Here is an 11,762-nt window from a genome sequence, read left to right as displayed (position 1 = left end):
TCACCAAAGTATTTCCCTCTTAGGTCCTCTTCATTTAGACTGCTCTGCAAATCCAGAACCCATGGCTCTTCCCTCTGGTCCAGACAGGAGATCATGGCAGGTTTTGAAAATGGAAATCCTGTTTGAGGCAAAGAGAAAAACAGTAAATTAAAGGGAATGTATGAATTGAGCCCATTAGGAAAAGGGTAAAGATGGGCACAAGAACTAAGACAAAAGATAAGTGAGGAAATAAGTAGGAGACAGAATAAGCCTAAAGGCATTCTATATAAGTTAGAAATACTGGGACAGAAATCTACCCAGGATTTTTAAAAATTAAGAAAAGCCTAATGATATAACTGTTCCTAAAATCCCAAAGGAAGTAATTCTCACAAGGTATCCATCCTGATGAACTTTTCCATAACAGTTTTAGTTCCTGAATGACTTCTAGGATAATTATTTGTACAAAACACTAACCTGACATAGAAAAGAAACAGATCAGAATCTGGAATATATCACAAGATCAATGAAGAGTCAAGAAAATTGTGATTGAAGAGCTTCACAAAAGGACAGAAATGTTTTGTCAATCCAGAGAAGGAAATAAGTGTATATGAGGTCAAAAGTATGACTGAAAACAAATAAGAACCAAAAATAGTCTTATTTCTGCCATGAGAAAGCAGGATAACCAGACTGTGGTATAAGAACTATGTTTTATAATTTAAAAAAAAAAAAGTTGAAGCACTGTTTTTAGTTTTTGACCTTTGATCACTTACTTAGGCATGTAGCCTGAGCTAATAAGTGGAGATATAATAAATAAAGAGGCCTGCTACTGTGTCTCAGGATTAAATCTGTTGCCTCTGCCCTTATTATCCTAATGACTAAGAGATATTAACATATTGGGGGCAGAAGCACTGTAAGACATGATGATTCAATATCCCCTACCTCACCAGTGCAATGGGATGAAAGGAAATTGGGGCAGTAGTGAATTAGATCAGAAGTCTGTAACCTTTGTCTGTCATGGACCCCTGTGGCAGTTTGGCAAGGTCCATGAACTCTTTCTCAGAATAATGCTTTTAAATGAATAAAATACATAGGATTGCTATGGAACCTGATTACATTGAAATATAGCTATCAGTATTTTTTATGAAAAAAGTAAGTTGGAAGATTGGATTTGGCTCTTCCCTGATTGTACTTAACTCTCCCCTGATTGTGAAGATTAAATTGTAACCCTTGTCTATTTTTATATTTAATCCCCATAAGTGTAAACATGGTACTTAAAAGTTAAGTATGGACCCTGGACAAGTCACTTAACCCCTATTGCCCAGCCCTTACCACTCTTCTGCCTTGGAACCAATACACAATATTGATTCCAAGACAGAAGGTAAGGGTTAAAAAAAAAAAGTTAAGTATGAAGATCTGCCCATTTAGATCTAATCATCAAAAGTGCAAATATCCCACTTAATCATGAAGTGGGAGGTCTGTGACCCACAAGTACAATAGTGGGTGACGAATCAGAATTGACTGACTGCCTTCTGAGCAGTCCTAGAGCAGAGTGTCAACTGTGATTGGTAGACATAAAATTGGGGGAAGGCACAGGAAGTGAGGCAAGAGAAAATGCCTTTAAAAGAAAGAGTGCTACACAGAGTTGAGGATTTCTTGAAGCAGAGTTCAACTTGGACTTCCACTTCTGTTGCAATTCAATTCTTCATGCTTTCGAGTTGAGACTGGTGAAGAGGGACAGAAGGATCTGTTGACTGGACTAACACATGGTGAATGAAAAAGCTGACTCTTAACTGCTGGTTTTTCTCTGAAGATTGGCCTCAGGAAAGACCTATCCTCTTGAGAAACTGCTTTGCTGAGGCTGGCTGAAACTAATTCTCCCTGCTTGGAGGGGCCGGAAATAAATTACTTAGTGCTCAGGTTAGATATTTTACCTTATCCTCTGATTTCTTGCTTCACTCTTTCTACATTTTGTAAATAAATTGTAAATAAAATCTCTTAATTAAATTCCTGGCGACTACACTCTTAAATATTCAAGTCCAACCCTTTAAAAAATAACCCTTTTTTCCCCTTACAAAGATTTTAGATCCCAGATTTCAAGAACCCCTGACCTATATGAAGGAACATGGAATGAAGGCGATGAGAAACAATGACTATTGATGCAATGAAGAATAGAGAGGTTGGAGAATCTATTAGCAGTAGGATACGAGAATACATATTTTTTGTTTTTCAAGAAAGTTGAAAGAGAAGAAAAATAAATTGACATGTTCTTCCTCACTAAGCTGTGTATACATACCTTTAAGGTCCTCTCCATCTGGTGCAACCTGTGGATCCAAACCCCATGGTTCTTCCCCTCGTTCCAGCTGAGAGATCACTGCAGGTTTGGGAAATGGAAATGCTGCTCAAGGGAACAGAATGGGTCAGGGTTAGGATTAGGAGTTCAGTCTATGCATACAGAGAAGAGAAAGGAATTGCTCAGGAAAAATGTGAAGAAAGCCCAGAGGCAAATAAGGCAACCAAGGGGAAATGTCAGGCTCATACTCCCAGGAAGACTAAGCTGGATTAAGAGTTCTAAGTTTCAATGAAAAGGAAAAATAATTCTGTGCCTTCTCAGAGATGGAAAAATCCATTAAGGAGAACATGTACATGATCTTAAACTCCCATATATGAGGGGGACAGAACTCTTTTAGAGAATTAGGATAATTCAGTTGAGGATTCAGCCTGGAGTGCTGAACCTAAGCCCCTGTAAATAGAACAAAGCCCCTCAAAGAACAGGAAACAAAGTTTTGCATTGGGGCTGAAGGAACTCCAGGTCTCTCTTCAGTTGGAAATCCTCAAGAAAAGGACAGGATAATATCAAGGCCTTAACATCACTTAAGCCATCACAGTATTATTGAAGACCTCACAGCATCTAAAAAGGAAAACAGGAAACTACTAAAGGAGGATTCTAAGTCAAAATGGGTCAGAAGCCTTACCCAAGGAGACTATGTTTCCATAATTCTCCAGCATCACATCCTTGTACAGGGCCCTCTGGGCAGGGGCCAGACCTGCCCATTCCTTCTTGGTAAAGTACACAGCCACATCTTCAAACATCACGGCCTCCTGAAACAACAGATTCCTGCTGCCCTAGGGAGAATCCCAGTTTCTGTGAGGTGCAAAATTTGTAGTATAAAGGACCAGAAAATGGGGCCTGTTGGTGTATTCAACTCTAACCAGGGTATCACAAAGGGAAGGAATATAAAATGAAATTTGTTCTTTTTTTTTAAATAAGCTTTTATTATTCTTTTGTTTTTATATAATCTGTCTTTCTTAATGTGTTCCACCCAGAGAATCATTTCTTATAACAAAGGATAAAACAAGAGGGGAAATCATTTTTAAAAAATTAACCAAATTATTATCTGAAATTTTATGCAGCCTTCTTATATATGTCTGTTAGGTCCAAGTTTGCTCATTAAAATTTTATATAATTCAGTTTTGATTATTTTGTTTCTGTATGGTCGATTCTCATTTGTGGTTATCGTATATATTGGTTCACAGTTCTTTAATGCTTAAAGCTATTCAAAAAATTTATCTTCTTGGTCTCCTTATTTCATTTTGCATCAGTTGATTAAAGTCTTCACATGCTTGCTCAGTATTCATCACATTCATTGCATCTTATAGCAAAGTAATATCCCTTTACATTCATTTACTACAACTTGTTTAGCTATTCTCCAATTAAATGTACTTTGTTTCTAGTTCTTTGCCACAACAAAATGTGCTGCTATAAATGTTTTGGTGTATATGGGACTTCTTTTTGTCAATGATCTCAGGATATATGCCTTGAAGTGGAATCTCTGGATTGTTTGGATATAGTAGTCACTTTCTTAGCCTAATTCTAAATTCCTTTCTAGATTGGTTGTAATTAAGTTAATTCTTCTCAGAATAAAAATTACACTGAATTATGTAACCTGGACTCTAGGGGTAGTTACTTCAGGGTTGTCTCACTACAAACCTAGAAATCCCAGCCTTTAGAATTAAAATAAAGTAAGTGCCAGCACTCCAAATCAGGATCATCCTCTTCTTATCTTTCTCCACAATGGTCCCTTGAAGGCTGAATTCCTAGAAAGAGGTCCTAGAAGAATGTGTACAGCTATCTCATAGAAATTCAAGCATTTCCATTTCAACAGGACTCTCATTACTTGAGTCCCCTTTTTTTTTTCTCCTAATTTTTCACTATCTTAAAGTCCTATCAGATTCTAAGCCCTCAATTCTGCCAGGGTCACTAACATGCCAAACTCAAGCTCCGTCCAAGATTGAGGTTTCATGGTGATGCATATTGAACTTCCAGTCTACTAAATTTCCCCTACCTTTTTGACATTTGTGTTTAACCATGCCTCTCTGTTCTATACTTATGAAGGTGATTTTTGCATTTATTCCTTTAAATTTCATTTTATTCAATTTATTCTGTTATAGTCAGTCAAGATATTTTTGGATCCTGTTATTTAGGTGAGCTACCTTTCCCATTTTCATTTGTAAATCTGACTCTATGTTTTTGTGGTAGAAGGAATATCTACCAGTCACCCACGTGGGCTAAGCTAAGCTAAACTAAGCTAAGGAACCTTTTTCAAGACTTAGTTGGCTCAGAGCATAAAAGGCTGGACATCACTTCTTGGTTGCCTCAGTACAAAAGATTGCAAGAAGCTCCAACCTCTCTATATATTGGGCAAGTGGCAAAATGGGCAACTTCAGAGGAAAAATAATGAAATCAGTTTAATACATTTTAATGCCTTTGCTAGATATCCTTGTTGAATATCTTTCTGCCATGGCTAAGTAAATCTCTTTTTGTTAACTACTGAGTGACATCGAATTCAAACTATCAAGGGCCTGGTCTAAGTCAGTTTTAGCCCATAGCAACTTTCATCAGTCATCAATAATAACATCCTTGTATTGCTTGCTACTGAGATTGAATTTTTGACTCCCAATATTTATTAGCTATCTGACCATAGGCAAGTCTCTTAACTTCTACTTACTCAATGGAAACTTTCTTTTATTGGTTTCTTTCCTCAGTCTTCTTATCTGTAAGATGGGGATCTGACTTACACATTACCTATCCCAATGGGTCATTGTAAAGCCTTAGAAAAATTGTATTCTCTTTATCTCAAACAATAATACCAGCACAGTGCCTTACACAAAGCAACCTTTGTGTTAATGTCAGTAAGGGCTTATTGAAATGAGTGATAGAAAATCCCTTTCTCTTCCTTTTACCCTTAGCAGATAACTTGGTCTTACTTTATAAGAGAAAAATTGATGCCACCTGGTATGAGTTCCTTCACAAACACTAATATTCCCCATAATGTAGTATTTCATTATATCACATCTCTATAACTTCCCTGTAGGCACAGAGAGAAGAAATAGGTTTCATTTTTCTTGTCTTCTGGATCTTGATTCCCACAATTATCTATTCCTTTTTCCGGCAGTTTATGGAGCACATATCTCCTCTACTCAAATGTGTTCACAGCCCATGTGAGTTATTGCTCTAATTAAACCACAAGGTTCAGATAAGTTGGAACCTCTTCAGAGACCCACAGTAATTAAGGAGCAGAACAGGGATTTAAACCCACATCCTCTGACTCCAAATCCACGAATATTTTCTCTGTACCATATTACTGTGAACTGTAGAGCTGAAAGAGAAGTAATCTCTGTCAGAGGAAGGTTTATACCTCAGTGCTACCTGGATTTCCTTATATCCAGTTCATTTATATAATCACTTGACAAGGCCTTCTTTAATTCATATTAAACACTGCTACCAAGTAATAACAGTAACAGCCATAACTCATTTATCCAGCAACCAAGTTTACCTAGAATTTGCTGATTAGAACCCTGTAGGATTTGAACATAACACTTTATCCTTATTTTATAGATGAACCTCTGAGAGGTTAAGTGATATAGATCACCCTTAGGAAATGGCAGAGTTAAGAATTAAACTCAGGCCTAAGGGTTCCACATTCAGTGATCTATTATTCTCTATTAGCATGACCAGTAGACAAGGCACATGAGTGTGAATAAATATAAAAATATCAATGCTCATCCCTTAAAAGATATACCAATATTTACATACCCAAATGAATATTATACTCTTTAATACAGTTGTCTGGGAAGCTTTACGGTTATCCTAAAGAAGTTATCAATGATCACATCCTTTGTGATACTATTTAGGAACTATCTTTACTGCTAATTAGGAAGCCATACAAGAAAACCAGTCTCATTACTTTATAGCCACATTTTATTTATTTTTTTAAACATACACATACACAAAAGGAAAGCCAACCAAAACAAACACTGAATCATTCATCCTATCAATCAGGCTTTGCTCTAAGAAAAAAGCAGTCTGATCCATAGTAGGGGCAAGCAGGTTGGCTGGCAGTCAGGAAACCTGGCTCTCCTATTAACTAGTTGGGTGACCTTGGGTAAATCATTTCCCCTTTTTGGGCCTCTTTCATCATCATTAAATAACTGAGTGGTACTAAATAGTTTCCATAGGCTTTTCCAGGATTAACATTCTAAGTTTCCAAGAAATGTTTTGGCTCTTTGTAAAAGTGAAACTAATCTTCAAAAGGCAACAATTTGCTAGTTCTTACCTTCCTTCTCAGGACAAAATATCTCTAGTTTGTCAATGTTCTTTAAATGTTGGCAAATAAATATAACATTCAAGATGCAGTCTGTTCTGGGTATAGTACAGCAAAACTACCACCTCCCATGGTGGTAGCAAAACTACCACCACCAGACCGTAGGTTTTTCTTAAATTGCATTAGATCAGAGGAGCACAAAGAATACATAGGCAGGGGGTAGCTGCAACACCGTTTACTCAGATTAAACATTTGTTCTAGATAATCTCTCAAATTATTTCCCCATATACAGTTGCCAATTCTATCTCCTATCCTTTATACAAATAATTAAAAAACTGAAATGCAAACATTTATCTATTATGTTTCAGTTTGTTGCTTCTGGCCCTGTTATTAATAATATTTATTACTAGAAGAGACTTCAGATATCATTTTATCCATGCTCCTCCCAATATATAAAGAGAAAGCTGAGGCTCAGAGAAGGGAAGGAACTGGCCCCAGATACAATCAGTAAATAAAAAAAAAAAAGAACTGAACTCAGATTCTCTGACTCCAAACCCAAAACTTTGTCTCACTGATCAGGGCTATTTGAATACTGACCCACCATATTAACTATCCCTTCCAGGTCTGGATCAACTATAAATTTAGTAAGTGTGCCATCTATACCTTCAGTCAAATAAGAAAGATGTACGTCTATTTCTGCTTTCCAGGGGAACAAAGCACTGGTACTATTCATCTCTCTAGTTGGTTCTATCTTTCAGTGACATACTCATCTTTTCTGTGGATTCAATTCTACTTAAAGCTAAAGTTCCTAATGATAATTCTGCTGGAAGATGCATGCGTGGTCACTGGGCACCTCCGGTTTCAGGCACAGGATTCAACAGATTTGTCCCCTGGCTTCTGCATTAGCTTATCTCCATCTTGGCTGGCTAGGAAAGGGCAGAATGAATCACAGCTCACCTGGGGCTTGATTGTCAGGAGCACAGATGTCATGATTCCTGTGCTCCTCTATTTTGGAGGGGCAAGAACCTTAGGAGCTGAAAAAGGAAAAAAGAAAAGTGGTGACCTAAGTTATACCCTTGGGTCCATCTGTACTCACCACCCAAATTATCCTCACATACACAATGAATTCCAAAAAAATTGAGACAACAGGTATTAGTATTGGAATGTGAATTGGATTTAAATGAGGCAGATAAAAGTGAAGACATCACCCCATGAAGTCATTGGTCCTCTTTGAAATGAAGGACAAACAACAATGATACAGGCACACAAAATTACTCACTGAAAGAACAGTGAAGGCATAGTGAAAACCTCCACCAGGCCACAAAAAGCAAAGGATTCCAAAGACCAAAAAGAAGAGATTCTATAGAAGATGGAGAGATAGGAGTATTCAGAAGACAGAGGGACATAGGCTCAACAGGAAGATGAAGGGGACAAATGGAAATGGCTTGCTAAAAAAAAAAAAAAGATACAGACATACTGCTTGACTAATTACTGTTAATACCCTAAAATTAGAGTTCTTTGAAAGAAAAAAATGTAAGCATACACTGAAAAATAATTACATGCAAAATCTTTTTTAATGGGCTTTTAAATTCCACTGGTTTAGGGAACTCCTTTTGAACAAACTCCTACAGATCAGCAACTAGTTCCAAACTCTGAGACTAGTTCTCTATGGACTATGCCAAGCTGTGTTTACACAAAACTACCACACAAAAATGCCAACCAATTTAGAAGAAATTTATTATTTTCTAAGTAGTAAATATAAGCTTCAGTCATTGAAAAATCAGATCGCCAGAATTTAAAATGAACCCTGGAAAGGAAATTTAAACTGGCAAACCAACATGGGGAAAGTGAGACAGTTAGGTGGGTAAGGTACTGAGCTTCCAGAAAGAAAGATCTAAGTTCATACCCAATCTCAGATACTTACTGGCCATGTGACTGACCAGTTACTTCACTTCAACTGTAAAATGGGGATCATAACAGCACCTACCTTTAAGGGTTGTCCTGAGGACCCAATTAAATGATATTTGATTGAAAAGTGCCTAACCCATAGTAGGCTCTAAATATTTGGGGTTTTTTTCCCAACTGATGGAGGCTGACAAGTGATGGTCTATGACCTTATCCATTTTCAACAATTTCTCTCCCCTTAGATAAACTGTCCTTCAGTGAAGGGCACATACTGAACATCCCACACTACATGGGATCTCCAACTCTTGCCTACTTTTCTGTCTAAGCAACAGACTCTGCCAGAATTATCCACAAACACCAAATGGAACCTGAAATTTCCTCCAAAAGTGCGCATGCAGGAGGAGAATTCTAGAAATCCCTCTCTGATTACTGTTACCTAGTAATGTCTCAGGATTAAGGTCAATGGCCTTCATTCACTCTTTTAAGGTTTTCAAATCTTTCTAATATTTAGGTAGCCAGGTTGCCTGGCCCAGAAGTTCCGAATTCAAACCCTGCCTGAGACATATGCTGTCTGATCCTGGGCAAGTCACTTAATAGCGATTTTGCCTCGGTTTCCTTACTTGTAAAATGGCGCTAACAACAGCACCAACTTCTTAGCACAGTGCGTAATGCTTATTCGGTACGCTTTGCATACACTTTCCCCTTAGGGGACAGAAGTAGGCAGTGGCTCAGATTTTACAGATGGGAAGGTTCTCCTTCCTCGTTAACCTGCAGGACCAGCATCAAGGGCATCCCGCTCATTTTCCCACTTGGGCACCGTTTGGACAGCAGTAGAAGAAAGAAGACTAAGCATCCCGCCCCACAATGACTGTTGGGAGGCGCTGGGGAGGCTCTAAGTCCCTCTCCCAATTCCCTAATCTTATTTATTTACCTCAGCCAAAGTCTTACCACGCGTTGCGGGCGGACTACGTAGGACCCCAGGCACTGGGGTGGATTAGCAAAGACGGGACCGCCCCTTTCCTCTCCCCTCCAGAAGCCTGGGACAGGGGAATTCCTCGGGTCCTCAGCCAACAACATCAATCTCCGGACCTAGTCACTTACCGAGAAAGAATCAGAGAGTGATCCTAGGGAAAACCTCCGAAAAACAGATTCAAAGCGGTCAGGAGAACAATGGCGGATCGGGAAGGAAGTACGTTACCCGGTGCTTCCGGACCCTAGAACGCGTCCTCTTCTCTAGGACGCTTGGAGGTCACTGCATCTCGGTGGTTTCTTTGTCCCGATTCTCTCCCCGCCCCGAGACTTGGGAACTGGGGCGGTGAAATGAAATGCAGGGGGCGGTGTCAATCGTCCCATTGGGCGTAGTGGCGAAAGCTCGCCCAATGAACAAGCGGGCCTGCCGTTTTCTAACCTCTCAGGCACAAAAACATCAATTTCAACAAGAATTTGGTTCACTCTTGTTCCTAGTTTTAGCTTTTGTAACCAAGCGACAACAATACTAAAGACTGTGAACCATATTTTCTTACTTTCAGTGACTTGCCTACCTAAGCTCTGCAAACCGCTCTACCCACATTATTTCACAAGATGTCTATAGTGACCCAGCAGCCATCCTGGGGTCGTACGCTTACTAGGACCAGGCAGAGAAAAAGACCCAGACTTCCCGAGTCTAATTTCTGTATTGTTTCAACCATATCAAGCTTTTTTGGTTTGACATGCAAAACAGCCCTTTTGGAAAATGTCACAGGATCCATTTTTTTTTTTTAAGAGGGGGACCGAGTGTCCTGGTGAGGGAAGAGTTCTGCCTCCGTACAAGGTGTTCGTTAAGTGGGAACTAAGCCATGTGAAGGAATTGGGAGTCTAGGAAATCAGTCGTATGACCAGAGTCCCAGGGGACGGAAGTCAATATGTCTGAGGAAATTCCAATAATCTAAACCCTTTATTTTACAATGGAGGAAACAGACCATCCAGGAGTGGCCTAAATTTTATCTCTCTCTTCCTCCTAATCTTCCAAACTCATTTATGAGATTGTCCCCGACTTCTTTCTTTCTAAAGATGCTAGAATTGCCACTGATGGAGAAAACTTGCATCCTACTGAGGGATTTATTTGCCTCCTTACAACATTTAGATTATTCCTCTATAACATTGTCTACAGTGTTATCAGAAACCACTGTATGTGTGTGTGTATGTGTATATATTTAAACCATTACCTTCCGTCTTGGAATCAATACTGTGTATTTGTTCCCAGGCAGAAGAGTGGTAAGGGCTAGGCAATGGGGGTTAAGCGATTTGCCTAGGGTCATATAGCTAGGTGCTATATATTTTTTAAAAATCCCTAGCAGAACTTTACCTTAGAAGCCTCATAGTCATTCTTTAAAAGTTGAATATCTATTTTACTTATTTTAAAGTGGGCCGCTAGGTGGTGCAGTATATAAGAATGCTGGGCCCTGAATATGGTCTGGGACACAATATTTTTTGTGTGACCCTGGGCAAGTCACTTAACCATGTTGGTTTCAGGATTAAATGTCAGATGAACTGGAGAAGGAAATGGCAAATCACTCCAGCATCTTTGCCAAGAAAACCTCAAATGGGGTCATAAAAAGTGGACTAAACAACATTTTAAAGTAGACAGCAATTCAAAAAATAATAACAATATGGAAGCAAATAATGAGCAAGTTATATAGTTGAAGCAAAAAAGGAATAGCCCTCTCTCATTAATTCAAGGTACTAAAAAGCAAAATCATGGATAAACTTCATTAGCAAAAATTAAAGTGCAATGGAAGAGAATAGACAAACTGTACATGTTTGTATCCTAAGATCTGGAAATTAACCTAAATGCAAGGTATTATAAACAGTAGCTCAGTTTTGAAGGGGATCCCTAGTAAGAAAAAGAAAAAAAAAGATTTTTTTGTTCTGTTCTGATAAATGTTTATTTTAATGCTATAATATAAAATTATAGCCATCATATATACTGTTTCTGATTTTGCATGGAATTGAATGATTTCTATTCCTGGGGAATGTAACAGGATATTGAAAACCTTTGCTTGCTGGTGAGGTGGAAATTCTCCAAAGTTCCTCTACTGACACCACCCTCCCAGAACTTAACTACTCCAATTCTTGAGAAAGGGGGAGGAAGAAGATGTAAAAGAGGAAGAAGACTGGAGATCAAAGAAACATAGCTGGAGGAATGAAAGGGCTGCGGTAACTACTGCTGACTATGAAAAATGATTGATTTATTGATTAGCATATTGATCTATGATCTATCTCCTATTTTATTTCTAA

At 38.5% G+C, this 11,762-nt stretch overlaps 1 pseudogene; it reads right to left on the bottom strand.

The window, feature by feature from the left end:
- LOC100026495 (zinc finger protein 850-like) overlaps nucleotides 1-9,772 on the bottom strand; it is a 148,864-nt pseudogene extending 139,092 nt beyond the window's left edge.
- Nucleotides 9,773-11,762: the final 1,990 nt, after the last annotated feature.

This window comes from Monodelphis domestica, chromosome 7 (assembly GCF_027887165.1).
Source record: "Monodelphis domestica isolate mMonDom1 chromosome 7, mMonDom1.pri, whole genome shotgun sequence".
Taxonomy (NCBI): Eukaryota; Metazoa; Chordata; class Mammalia; order Didelphimorphia; family Didelphidae; genus Monodelphis; species Monodelphis domestica.
The sequence above is the reverse complement of the archived record's forward strand: the minus strand, read 5'-3'. Positions and strand labels throughout refer to the sequence as shown.